The sequence below is a fragment of the Crocuta crocuta genome, unplaced genomic scaffold, assembly GCF_008692635.1.
Source record: "Crocuta crocuta isolate KB4526 unplaced genomic scaffold, BGI_CrCroc_1.0 scaffold179, whole genome shotgun sequence".
Taxonomy (NCBI): Eukaryota; Metazoa; Chordata; class Mammalia; order Carnivora; family Hyaenidae; genus Crocuta; species Crocuta crocuta.
The window spans coordinates 6577413-6589312 of NW_027551568.1; the positions used below are offsets into that span (position 1 = coordinate 6577413).

At 50.4% G+C, this 11900-nt stretch overlaps 1 protein-coding gene across 1 annotated transcript in view; it reads right to left on the reverse strand.

Moving 5' to 3' along the window:
- SLC2A9 (solute carrier family 2 member 9) overlaps positions 1–11525 on the reverse strand; it is a 246081-nt gene extending 234556 nt beyond the window's left edge. Inside the window, exon 1 of the mRNA XM_077750505.1 lies at positions 11370–11525. The gene's annotated coding sequence lies outside the window, so the exon portion shown is untranslated. The remainder of the gene's footprint in view (positions 1–11369) is intronic.
- Positions 11526–11900: the final 375 nt, after the last annotated feature.

Here is an 11900-nt window from a genome sequence, read left to right on the forward strand (position 1 = left end):
CCTGTTTCAGTCTGTGACTCCCTCTCTCTCTGACCCTCCCCTGCTCACGCTGTCTCTCTCTCTNGTTCAGGAAAGACACACTGAGGCCCTGGAAGAACTCTCACTTTGGTTCTTCGACCTGCCAAGCAAGAGCTATTGCTTAAGAAAGCCGGAGAACTTCTACCCCCTGTCAAGATAGTAAATGAGAAACAATATTACATTGTTTATAATATGTATTAGATTATTATTTGCAGAGATCAGTGCCACCCTCAGAGTATTGAGGCATCCAGGAGTGGTAGTCCCTGTGATATCCCCACATGATTCACCAGGCTACAGGAACCGTATGGGTCAGAGCAGAAGACCCTAGAATTTAGTAGAGCCCTAGCAGCAGTCACTGCGTGATATGTTGAGTTTTGTACTGTGAATTAACACAGCTTTGGGCATGTTGAATGCAGCTATTCATTGGCAACTGGATCTTTTTCTACACTGTTGAGAAAAAAGGATCAGAAGAAGTTTACATTCAATGGGACAAAATGGTACCCAGGCACGGTCTTCCTCTAGGGCTCTACTCATTCCTCTGTTATAATGGTAACCCAAAGGGATCTAGACAATCTGGACATCCTATGGGACATGGCAATGGCTTACCAGGTCGATAGCACTGTGTTAAGTGTCCTCGAAAAACCTGAAGTACTAATTCTGTGTGTTTTGGTAAAGCATATTCATTCTGGAAGGTGGGAGGTAAACCAGACAAGATCCAAGGGGCTTAGAGCCCAAAGAGCCAAGGGTCACATCAGTGAGGCTCTTAGGGGTCCTCTGGTATAGGGCATGCTGGAAAATGCCCCCTCAGGCAAAGGACAAAGTCTCGCACCTGTATCTCCTACCCTTGGGAAAGAAATACAACCTATCTAGGTTTGAGAGGCACACATTCCACAATTAGGGATACCATTTTCACCTATTTGTCAGATGTGGAAGGTTTGTGTGGGACCCTGATGTAGGGAAAGCCTATGTACAGGTCCAGGAAGAGGCGTAAGCAGCCTCGCCCCTGTGCTGTCCTGCCCAGCAGATCCCACAGAACCATAGGCATCTGTGAGAAAAGATGTCAGACATAGCCCCTGGCGGGCCCCACTGGGAGGGGCATGGTGCAGACCACCGAGAGTCTAGAGCAAGGCCATGCCATCTGCAGCTGACAGCTGTGCACTGGAGACAGCTTCTGGCATGTTGCTGGGGCTTAGTAGAAACTGTATCTGAGCATAAGACATCATCTGAGCATGTGGCCACTCATGACCCTGACATTCGCTAGGATCGGGTGGGCCCTGGGAAGTGGTCCATATGGGGTTGAAGGTCCAGAGAGCACAAGCAAACTGCACGAACAGGTACCCCAGACCCTGGATCATCTGCCTCTGTGACACTGATGCTTCTCCCTCAGCTGTGCTTCTCTTTCAGTTAATGCTTCTCCCTCAGCTGTGCTCCTCCTTCAGCTGATGCTTCTTCTGCAGTGGACACCTTTGTCCTGGGGAGAATTCCCTTTGACCAACTCAACTTACTCGGGCCGCCATAACAACGATATCATAAACAAGTGGCACAAACCACAGGGACTTTCTTTCTCAGTTTTGGAGGCTGTAAAGTCCAAGCTCAAAGCTCCAGCAGGGTCAGGTTCTGGTGAGAGCTCTCCTCCTGGCTTGCAGATGGCCACCTTCTTGTAGTGTTCTCACATGGCAAAGAGAGAGAGAGAAAGGACCACTTCCTTGGTATCTCTGCTTAAAGGACACTGGTCCTATCAGAGGAGAGCCCCTACCCCTTACAAACTCATTTAACCATAATTACTTCCATAAAGACCTTGTCTCCAGATACTGCTGCATCGGGGGCAGGGCTTCAATAGAAGGACACAAGCATTCAGTCTCATTGTACCAGCTGATAGAGCAAGAGGGTAGTCTGAGCTCAGCTCGTGGGTGCATCAGCTTGTCAGGGGGCAGGTTCAAACGGTCTATGGCTGACCTGCAGCCACTCAGAGATGGCTTGAAAGACAATGACTGAAGGACAGCACCCATTGCCAAGGCTTCGGGTAGTGCGTCTGGTCATCCACTTTGTGGCCCGAGGTGGAGGCACACAGCATGGCTTACAAGGCTCTCTGGAAGCTGGCCCTTGCGTAACTCTCTAACGTCCTGTTTCCTGACTCCCCACCCATACTGCACCCAACATTTCCTCACCGTTCTCTAGATATTATGAGTCTTTTCCTGGGCTGTCCCTCCACCTAAATGCATTCTCCATGTACTTACCCTTCACGACTCAGTCCAAGTGTCCTTTCCTTATATTACTCTCCCCCTACACAATTGGTGGGTGTCCCTCTGTTCACCTGGTTTTCTGCCTAATGTAAATCTTGGCTTTGTCATGCCTGCCACAGTTCGTTACAAACACTGATCCCCACCAGATCACATGCACCTCGAAGGTCGAGGCCCCTCTAGGCTGACAACTCTAAAATCCGTCTATCTGCTCCAGACCCGCATGTCCAGCTACGCGCTGGACATCGTCACCTGGATGACTCACAGACTCTTGAGTTTCTCTCCTAAACGTTGCCCCGTTCTGGGTCCCTTGCAACCCCATCTCAGTATGCTGTTCTCCTTCCTTCCTTGGGTAGCTAGAAACCTTGGCGGCATCCTGGTTCTTTCTCGCTTCCCTTTCAGCCTCATTGTGCATCAGCAACGTGCACTGGTTCTAGATCTCCACCTCTTCTCTCCCCTGGCTGCCATCGCTCTCAGCTTCTTCTGTGGGGTCAACACCGGCTTCCCGCTGCACTGAGAAGACCTTCTGCGCTGCCACCACACCATCCTTCCTCTCCATCCAGCCCCTGGGTTGTGTCCTTCCTGGTGTTTGTCACCCTTTATGATCATTCTCTCTGTCACTTGGTGTTTGCTATCTCCGCCAAGCAGGGACTGTGTGTCTGTCCCTGTCCGTGTACCCCCAACAGTCACCATGGTGTCTGACTCATATCATAGAAAGGGTCCAAGAAAAGCTAAGGGCGCCATTAACCGCCGGCTGAACTATTATTACTGGAGCGTGTCCCTGCACAGCACTCAGATTCGGACAGCACCAGTCCATACCGTGAGAATCAAGCACTGATACCCATGTTTCCAAAACACCAGTTCATGAAGCCAAACACAGTCGTGATAAGCGCAGTGCCACAGGGCAGAGGAAAGAGAGGCAACCTGCCAGATGGGGAGCCTGCACTGAGATGATGGATGACCTTCTTGCTACGGTCTGCTCCTCATGCACTGCCTGGAAATCACTGGCAGGGCAATTTCATCTGGAGATTGGAGCAGTCCTGAGAGCAGAGCCAAGGTCTTCAGCCAGGAAATCATATCCTGACTCCTTCCATGAAAGCTGTCCACTCAGAAGCCCAGGAAGGATGTGGGGGAGGGGGGGGGACTTCCCCCATGAGCCCATCTGATTAATGCCTGACAGCCTCTCCCGTCCCAATGCTTACTTCCCACAATGCTTCATGATCACCCCTTTTCCTTCTCCTGTTTCTCCCTATTAAAATTTTTTTAAATGTTTTATTTATTTTTGAGACAGAGAGAGACAGAGTGTGAAGGAGGGAGGGGAAGAGAGAGAGGGAGACACAGAATCCCAAGCAGGCTCCAGGCTCTGGGCTGTCAGCACAAAGCCCGACACGTGGCTTGGACTCACGAACTGTGAGATTGCGACCTGAGCCAAAGTCGGACACCCAACTGAGTCACCCAGGCGCCCCTCCCCCTATTTAAATACACATGTATAAAAATGGAAGCCTAGCTACTTCTTGGGGAAAGGTTGCAAGGGTTCTCCGGAGAGCCAGGGCTCCATTTGTAAGGTCATTCATAACGTGGGTCCCTTCTTCCATTGGGTTTTCATGGTGGAGCAAGACGGGAACACAGGGAAACAAACAAAATTTTAGAGTCTTCCCCTCTTTTGTCTGGTGCTATTTTCTCCCAGCTCTGATTTTCAGCATTTCATTAAAAAACCCATTTTGAGGGGTGCCCGGGTGGCTCAGTCAGTTGAGCGTCTGACTTCGGCTCAGGTCATGATCTCACGGTTCATGGGTTCGAGCCCCGTGTCGGGCTCTGTGCTGACAGCTAGCTCAGAGCCCGGAGTCTGCTTCAGATTCTGTCTCTCCTTCTCTCTGCTCCTCCCCTCCTCACTCTCTGTCTCTGAAAATAAAGACATTTTAAAAAAAAACCCCATTTTGATCTTCTAAGAGTCAAGATTTTAAAATAATACTACGCCCTTGTTGTAAAGAATGGCTTCATTGACTGAAACCCACGTGGGGGATTTGCCAAGGGACCTCACCAGTGTTCCTTCCTGCTTTTGTAAAAAAGAAAGCAGGAAACCCAAGTGGGAGAATTGGACCCATTGTCTGCAGTCACGAGGGAAGACTGGGTCCAAGCCCAGCTGAGCTCAGGCCCCTGTGTTTCTGGCCCCCAGCATTGCAGGGAAGGTGGGGTGGCGTCTGCCACGGGCTGGGGACCCTGCACGCCTGAGCTCATCTCACCGAGTCCCCAAGTGCTCTGCAAGGGCACCATCCAGGGCCCATGTCTGAGCAAAGAAAGCCTGAGGAAGGTGTCAAGGTCAGATGAGAGCCAAGATGAGCTGAGACTCTAAGTCAGGCGCCAAAGCCTGGGGGCTGGCTCTCCCGAAGTCTTTCCCTCCCCCGTTCAAGCATCCAGAGCTCCAGCTGGGTTTTCCCCACCCACGTCACTCAGCTGAACTCACTTTGTCTCCTGGCCAGAGCCCAGCATCTAAGCCCTCACTCCTTTTTTCCCCTCTTAAATTTTTTTAATGTTTATTTAATTTTTTTTTGGAAGAGAGAGACAGAGCATGAGCAGGGGAGGGGCAGAGAGAGAGGGGGAGACACAGAATCCGAAGCAGCTCCAGGCTCTGAGCTGTCAGCACAGAGCCTGACACGGGGCTGGAACACACAAACCATGAGTTCGTGACCTGGTCTGAAGTCTGACGCTTGACTGACGGAGCCACCCAGGTGCTCCAGCCTTTTCTTCCCTGTTAAATGCAGGCACCACCCTCCCTCCAACATCCGCTTCACGGGGATCCTTTGGCCACCCCGAAGGGCCCACGCATGGAACACAGCATCCCACACTCATTCTGGGGCATTGGACACGATCCCCGAGGGAACATGTGCACAGTCCAACAACAATGACACATTAATGACCGTCATTTGTTGATTATCTTGCAGATGTTACACCTCATAACAACCCCAGGTGGAACATGATCTTTATCCATAGCCGACACCAAGAAAGCCAAGGCCCAGGGTGGTTCATCCAAAATGAAGTTAGCCAGGAGAAGAGCAGGGCCACACCAGGCTAGCGGCTCTGCACAGCCTTCCAGACTAAGGTCAGCTTCCCAGAAGTGTGGAGCCCAGACTCAGACAGCCTGGGTTTATCTTCCAGCTGTGTGACCTTGGGCAAGTTACCCAGCCTCTCTGGTTTCTGTTCCTTCATCTGTATAGTGGAGACGATAGACATCCTACCTGCTTCGTGGGTTGCTGTGAGGATTAACTGACATAGATGTGAAATCCTTAGATTAGTGCTTGGCGACTGGGCTTAATGGATGTTAGTTGTTACCTTTCTTTTAGGAATTTTTATTACGCAAAACATCATGGGGGTTGGGTAAGAATCTTAACCTAAGTCGGAATTCTAGAAAGTCAGGGGTGCCTGGGTGGCTCAGTTGGTTAAGCGTCTGGCTCTTGGTTTCAGCTTAGGTCATGATCTCATGGTTGTGTGATCGAGCCCTGTGTTGGGCTCTGCACTGACAGCATGGAGCTGGCTTGGGATTCTCTGTCTCTCCTTCTCTCTCTGCCCCTCCCCTGCTCTCACTGTCTCTCTTTCTCAATAAATAAAAAAACTTCAAAAAATATATTAAAAAATTTTTTAATGTTTATTTTTGTGAGAGAGAGGAGAGAGAGAATAGAGGAGGATCAGAGAGAGAGGGAGACACAGGATCCGAAGCAGCTCCAGGCTCTGAGCTGTCAGCACAGAGCCCGACGCGGGGCTCGAACCCACGAACCGTGAGATCATGACCTGAGCCGAAGTTGGACACTTAACCGATTGAGCCACCAAGATGCCCCTAAAAATATATATATTAAAAATAAAAGGAATTCTAGAAGGTCAAACTGACTCCTCCACCTTCACTCCTTCCAGATCTTTTTTTTTTTTTCCTGTGACATGTGTCTTTTCTCCTACAAAAGAAGGAATACAGGTAGAAGGGGCAGTGAGAGCGACAGAAAAGGGGGTGTTTCTCTAATTCCACCTCTGCTGTCCTGTCACGAGAGGTGGCCTAGTGGACAAGTACACGGACGTAGGAACCGGAATGTGAATCTCAGCCTTGCAGTTTATGAGCAGTATGCCCTTGGTCAAGTTATTTCACTTCCCTGAGCTTCAGTTTCTTCATCTGTAAAATGGGGGCAAATAGAGCCAGCCTCGCTGTACTAACGGGACCCCCATGACCTATGTGGAGAATGTCCCCAGCATGGAGACCCAGATGGCTTTCGGGTCCAGGCCAGTGTAGCAGCAAACGTGCTCACAGGTGTCCTCTGGTGGGTGTGCTGGGCTCATGTCCAGATTGCTGGGTTTTACATAATGAGTACATTTAATTAGAGAACGTTTGCCCCGGCCACGTCCCCACCTCCTGGGAGGTCGGAGCCCAAGCCCACATCCCCACCAACACTGAGCATCGCCTGCTGAGAAAGCACAGCCCCAGACAGCTGGACCTTCCTGTGCCTCACACACGAGGGCCTCGACTCGGCAGTGAGTCACCCTGCGCTCCCAGCACGGCCCGTCTAACAGGTGCACTGATGTCATCTGCACGCCTCTGGGAATTAGCTTCAGTGGAATTGCTTCACAGGATTGGTCAGGCCTGCCTGTCAATATCCTTTGTATATCCTTGCCATTCCTGTCTTTCTTGGCAATTTCCAGAAAAGTCCCTTGTGCATTGTGGGTATACAGCCGGCCCTTAAACACGGGTATGAGAGTCCACTTCCACAGTGCTGTGTATTTTCTCTTCCATGTGAATTTCTAAGTAACATTTCTCTAGCTTACATCATTATAAGAATATAGTACATAATACACATAACATAATATACATAATATGGGCTAATTATTTGTGAATCTGTATGTCTTCCAGTCAACAGCTAGAAGACTATTAGTAGTTAAACTGGGAGGAGGGAATCAAAAATTATACGTGGATTTTCAACCGTGTACAGGGTCTCTCTCCAAACCCCTCACTGTTCAAGGGTGCACTGTGGTCACATGTCAGTTTCAGATACTACAAATACTTTGTTGCAATCTGTCATCTACAAATTTGTCCCTGGTGGCCTCGCATGCAACAGACATCCTCTGTTTTGATGCGCTCTCATTCATCAGTTCACCGAGTAGCTATCGGCTTTTTGGGATGCCTCTCAACAGAGGAGCCCCCAGCATGGACCAGAACATTCCAGATGTTGTCGGAGCAGCGTAGTGAAAGTCTGTGTGACTGAATCTGAAGTCTAAATTCCAAACGGCGTTGCCACCGTTCTACATTTCATGCCAACTTGTCGGTTTCTGTCTGCAATTTCAGACTGCTGAGGCTGTTTAGTTCTGATCCAGAAACGACACAGCACCTGCTACCACACACACTGATAATCATACCCACTGCGGTTTGTTGACCTCTGATAGGTGGAGATGAAGGAGAGGGCATTCCATTCCGTGTCCTGCAGACATCTTATCACGTATGATGACTGTACCCCATACGTGTGCATGACCCTCACTTGCATGTGACTCCCCTTCTCTGAGCCTCCTCTCTGTCACGATGGTGATGATAGCCAACACCTGTGTCATCAGGCTGCCGTGAGTGACAAGTGTGTTACTACATGGGATGTGGGAACAGTGCCTGGGGCCCAGAGAAGGTACGATATGAATGTCTGTTATGATGGCTAGTGTTAGTATGATGGTAGTATTACCTCTGCTGTTTAAGGGATATTGAAATGGAGTCTCAAAGAGTTAAAATTTTTTTTAATGTTTATTTATTTTTGAAAGAGACAGAGACAGAGCTTGAGTGGGGGGAGAGGCAGAGAGAAAGGGAGACACAGAATCCAAAGCAGGCTCCAGGCTTTGAGCTGTCAGCACGGAGCCTGATGTGGGGCTCGAACTCACGAACTGTCAGATCATGACCTGAGCTGAAGTGCGATGCTAAACCGACTGAGCCCCCCAGGCACCCCAGGAGCCTGAGACAGTTTAAATAACTCAATCACATGGCCAAGGACAACAGAGTCAAGGCCATGTGCTCCTTCCTTGGACCCCGCGGCTCATGCCACTTCCCTCCGGAGATGTCTAGGTACACTGAAATCTGCCTCTCTATCCGTCCTTCACTGGGCTTTGTCTTTGGCATCTAAGAGCAGAGAGTCAAGGCTACCTCTGCTCCCCAGGACAGGCACTCACATGTTTGAAGAGGGTGCTCATGCATTCCTGACCCAAAGCACCTCCTCTCCCCGTTAACTAGCCCCTTCCCTTAAAGTGCCCTGTGGCCAAAGAGAAGCCATTGTTTTTCACATGCAGGCTCAGTCAGTGGTGTGGACACACGCGGGGCTCACACCGAGGGGCTAGGCCTCCCGGGCCCCTCACTGCTCCTCTCTCCTGCCCTGTGGGATCTGGGGTACCACCCAACCCACAGCTGCCCATGTTGGTCCCTCCACACTGGGACAGCCAATCACCATCTTTCCCGGGCACCTGACGTGTCTCCAGCCCGTTCCTCTGCATCACCTTTTCTCCCCTGCAGTCCACCACACAACAAGAAGACAGAGCATTTTATTATTATTTTAAAAATATGTTTATTGAGCTCTCTATGGTCGCTCTACTCTAATCTTTATGTTCTAGTGAGATGAGCTGATATAGGGTTCTGAGACCACTAAGTAAGCTCTACACCCGATGTGGGGCTTGAACTCACAACCCTGAGATCAAGAGTCGCATGCCCTACTGACTGAGCCAGCCAGGTGCCCCGAGACTAAACCTTTAAAATGTCAATCAGAGCGTGCTGCTACCCTTCCTAAAACCCTCCAGTGGTTTCTCACTTTCCTTAGAATTCAACCCAGACCATCTGGCCAACAACGGTCCCATAATCTGACTCCTCCTTTTGTCGTCAGCCTCTCTCCCTCCTCCCTTCCCCTCGCCACTTGCTCCAGCCACACAGCTGGCTTCTCCCAATCCCCTAAACATGCCTCAGGGCTATTGCACATGCTTTTCCCTCTGCTTGGAACTCGGCCCCAGGCTGGAGCTTCCTCCTCCATGGTCAGGTCTCTGCTCAGATGTTACCTTTTAGAAGCTTCTCACCACCATGCAATCACAAACTGTCACCCCGCACCCGTAACTCTCCATCCCTGGACCACACGATGTTTTTTCTCCATCATTTATCACTCCTTGGCATGTATCACTATTCTTCTATCTCTGTCTTCCTCTCCAGGATGCACAATCCTTATGAGAGAAGAGACCGCCTCTGATTCGTCCCAGGTATGCTTAGCCCAGCCTGGGAACTGGTGGCAAGGACGATGATTCTCTCCCCACCCATGGCCCCACTTGCGAATCCCCAGAACCTGTAAGTGTGTTAGGTTACATGGCACAGGGCGGGGGAGGGGGTGAAGGTTGCAGATAGAATTAAATTCGCTAATACACTGGCTTTAAAATAGGAAGATGATCTTGGATTATCCGGGCAAGTCCAGCGTAATCACAAAGGTTTTAAGAGTGGAAGAGGGAAGCCGAAGAGAGAGAGAGCAGAGATGTGACCTGGGAAGGAGCCTGCCCACCCCCTGGCTCAGAGCTAGGAGGAGGGGCCAGGAGCTGAGGGACTCAGGGGAAGCGATCAGGGGCAAGAAACACACTCTCCCTGAGAGCCTCCAGAACGGACCGTGGCCCTGCTAACATTTTGATTTTAGCCTCACGATGTCCATGGCCAACTTGGAGACTCCAGAACATTCGCAAGATAATAAATGTGTGTTGTTTCACCCCTGCATTTGTGGTAACTGGTTACAGTAGCTGCAGGAAACCCAGCACTCCTGTTTGCTGGATGAATCAATGAATCCACCAACGATAGGGTCTCACCTCCCTGCAGTTCCTCTGGGTGTGCCCGATGCCCAGGGATGACCCAGCTCCAGCCCCGTGTCCGACGGCGCAGGACAGCATCACCTCCTCTGCCAGCCCCACTTCGGCCCCCGTGGGGTCTCGAGTGTGCCTAAAGGCAGCACATGGCATCTGCTTCCTGTGGAGCTCGGGTAAAGTAAGAGGCTTCCCTGAATATTCACATGCTTCCCACCCCCGATGCGTGTGTCCCACCTGCTTCTGCACCCTCCTCACATGTGTGCTGGTTGCCATTCATCTCTGTGTGGCCCTGCTTTGCTGGCTTTTTGTTTGTTTTGTTTTTTTATTTTATTTAATTTTTAATTTTTAACTGTTTATTTTTGAGAGAGAGAGAGAGAGAGAGAGAGCATGAACAGGGAAGGAGCAGAGAGAGAGAGGCACAGAATCCAAAGCAGGCTCCAGGCTCTGAGCTGTCAGCAGAGAGCCTGACACGGGGCTCAAACCCACAAACTGTGAGATCATGACCTGAGCTGAAGTCGGACACTTAACCCACTGAGCCACCCAGGGGCCCCACCCAGGTGTCCCTATTTTTCTTTGTTTTTAATGCCATCCTGGAAACATCCTCTGGAATGGAAGACTCACAGAAGAGTAGCATATGTGGGTGGGTGCCATTTATTTTTAAGTTTAATTAATTAATTAATTTATTTATTTATAGAGAACATACGCATGAGCACACAAGTGGGGGAGGGACAGAGAGAGAGAGAATCCCACCCAGATTCAGAGCTGTCAGTGCAGAGTCTGACACAGGGCACAAACTCACAGACTGAGATCATGACCTGAGCTGATTTCAAGATCCGACGCTTAACCGACTGAGCTACCCAGACACCCCGCATGTGGGGTTTTTTAAAGGACACTTAACTTTCTCCGTCACGTTACTCTATCACGACACCGGCCTCGCATGACCACCTTCACTGTTTTCCTGTCCCCATTTTACAGATGAAAGAACTGAAGTGTCACTGATTTATCACTAATTCACCTTCTCCGCTTCTTCATGAACGCTTTAACAGACCCTCCTTGAGGGCTGTCTACATGCTGCCTTGTGTTCAGAACATCACACCCAGCTGCTATCCCCCAGATGTGCCCCAGTTCCTGAGATTTCAGGACGTGAAGCCGTGTGCAAACTTCAGTGGGCCCAGTAGCGAGAGAGGCCCAGAACTCCGGCCTCCCGTTCTGCCCACTCGTCCCCCGGTATTTAAAACAACAATACAAGCTACAGCCATGAAACACAAGACAGCTACTCACCACCTCCGGTCTTGTGCTCAGACCTGGTGCCCTTGGGGAGAGCTTCTGAGCTCAAGGCCACTTAGGAAATACCTCGAGCCTCATGATACCCCTGAGATTCCCGCTGGTTGGACAGCCAGCCCTACCTCCGTGGCTGGGCTAGTCTCTCAAAAGTTTCCCCAAAGTCTCGTGGCCTTTTCAGTAAGAGTTGCCCCGAGCTTGTTTGTCCAATCTGCCGGCTGGATTCCTGTTGCCTCTTTAGGGCTCCTCCCTGATCTGACCGCAATACCCCTCCTTTCAAGGGGTAAGAACTTAATTTCCTTAGTGACTCACTATTTCCCCATCCCAAGCAGGATTTCGCAACATTGGCACTGTTACATTTTAAGGAAACTTCTGTGCATTTCAGGATGTTTCTTAGAATCCCTGGCCCCTCTGCCCACTTGATGCTGGTAGCACCCTTGCACCCCCATCCCCATCCCCTCATCCTCCACCCCCTCGTGAAACAAAAAAGCATCTCCAGAGACTGCCGAATGTCTCCTGAGGGGCAAAGTC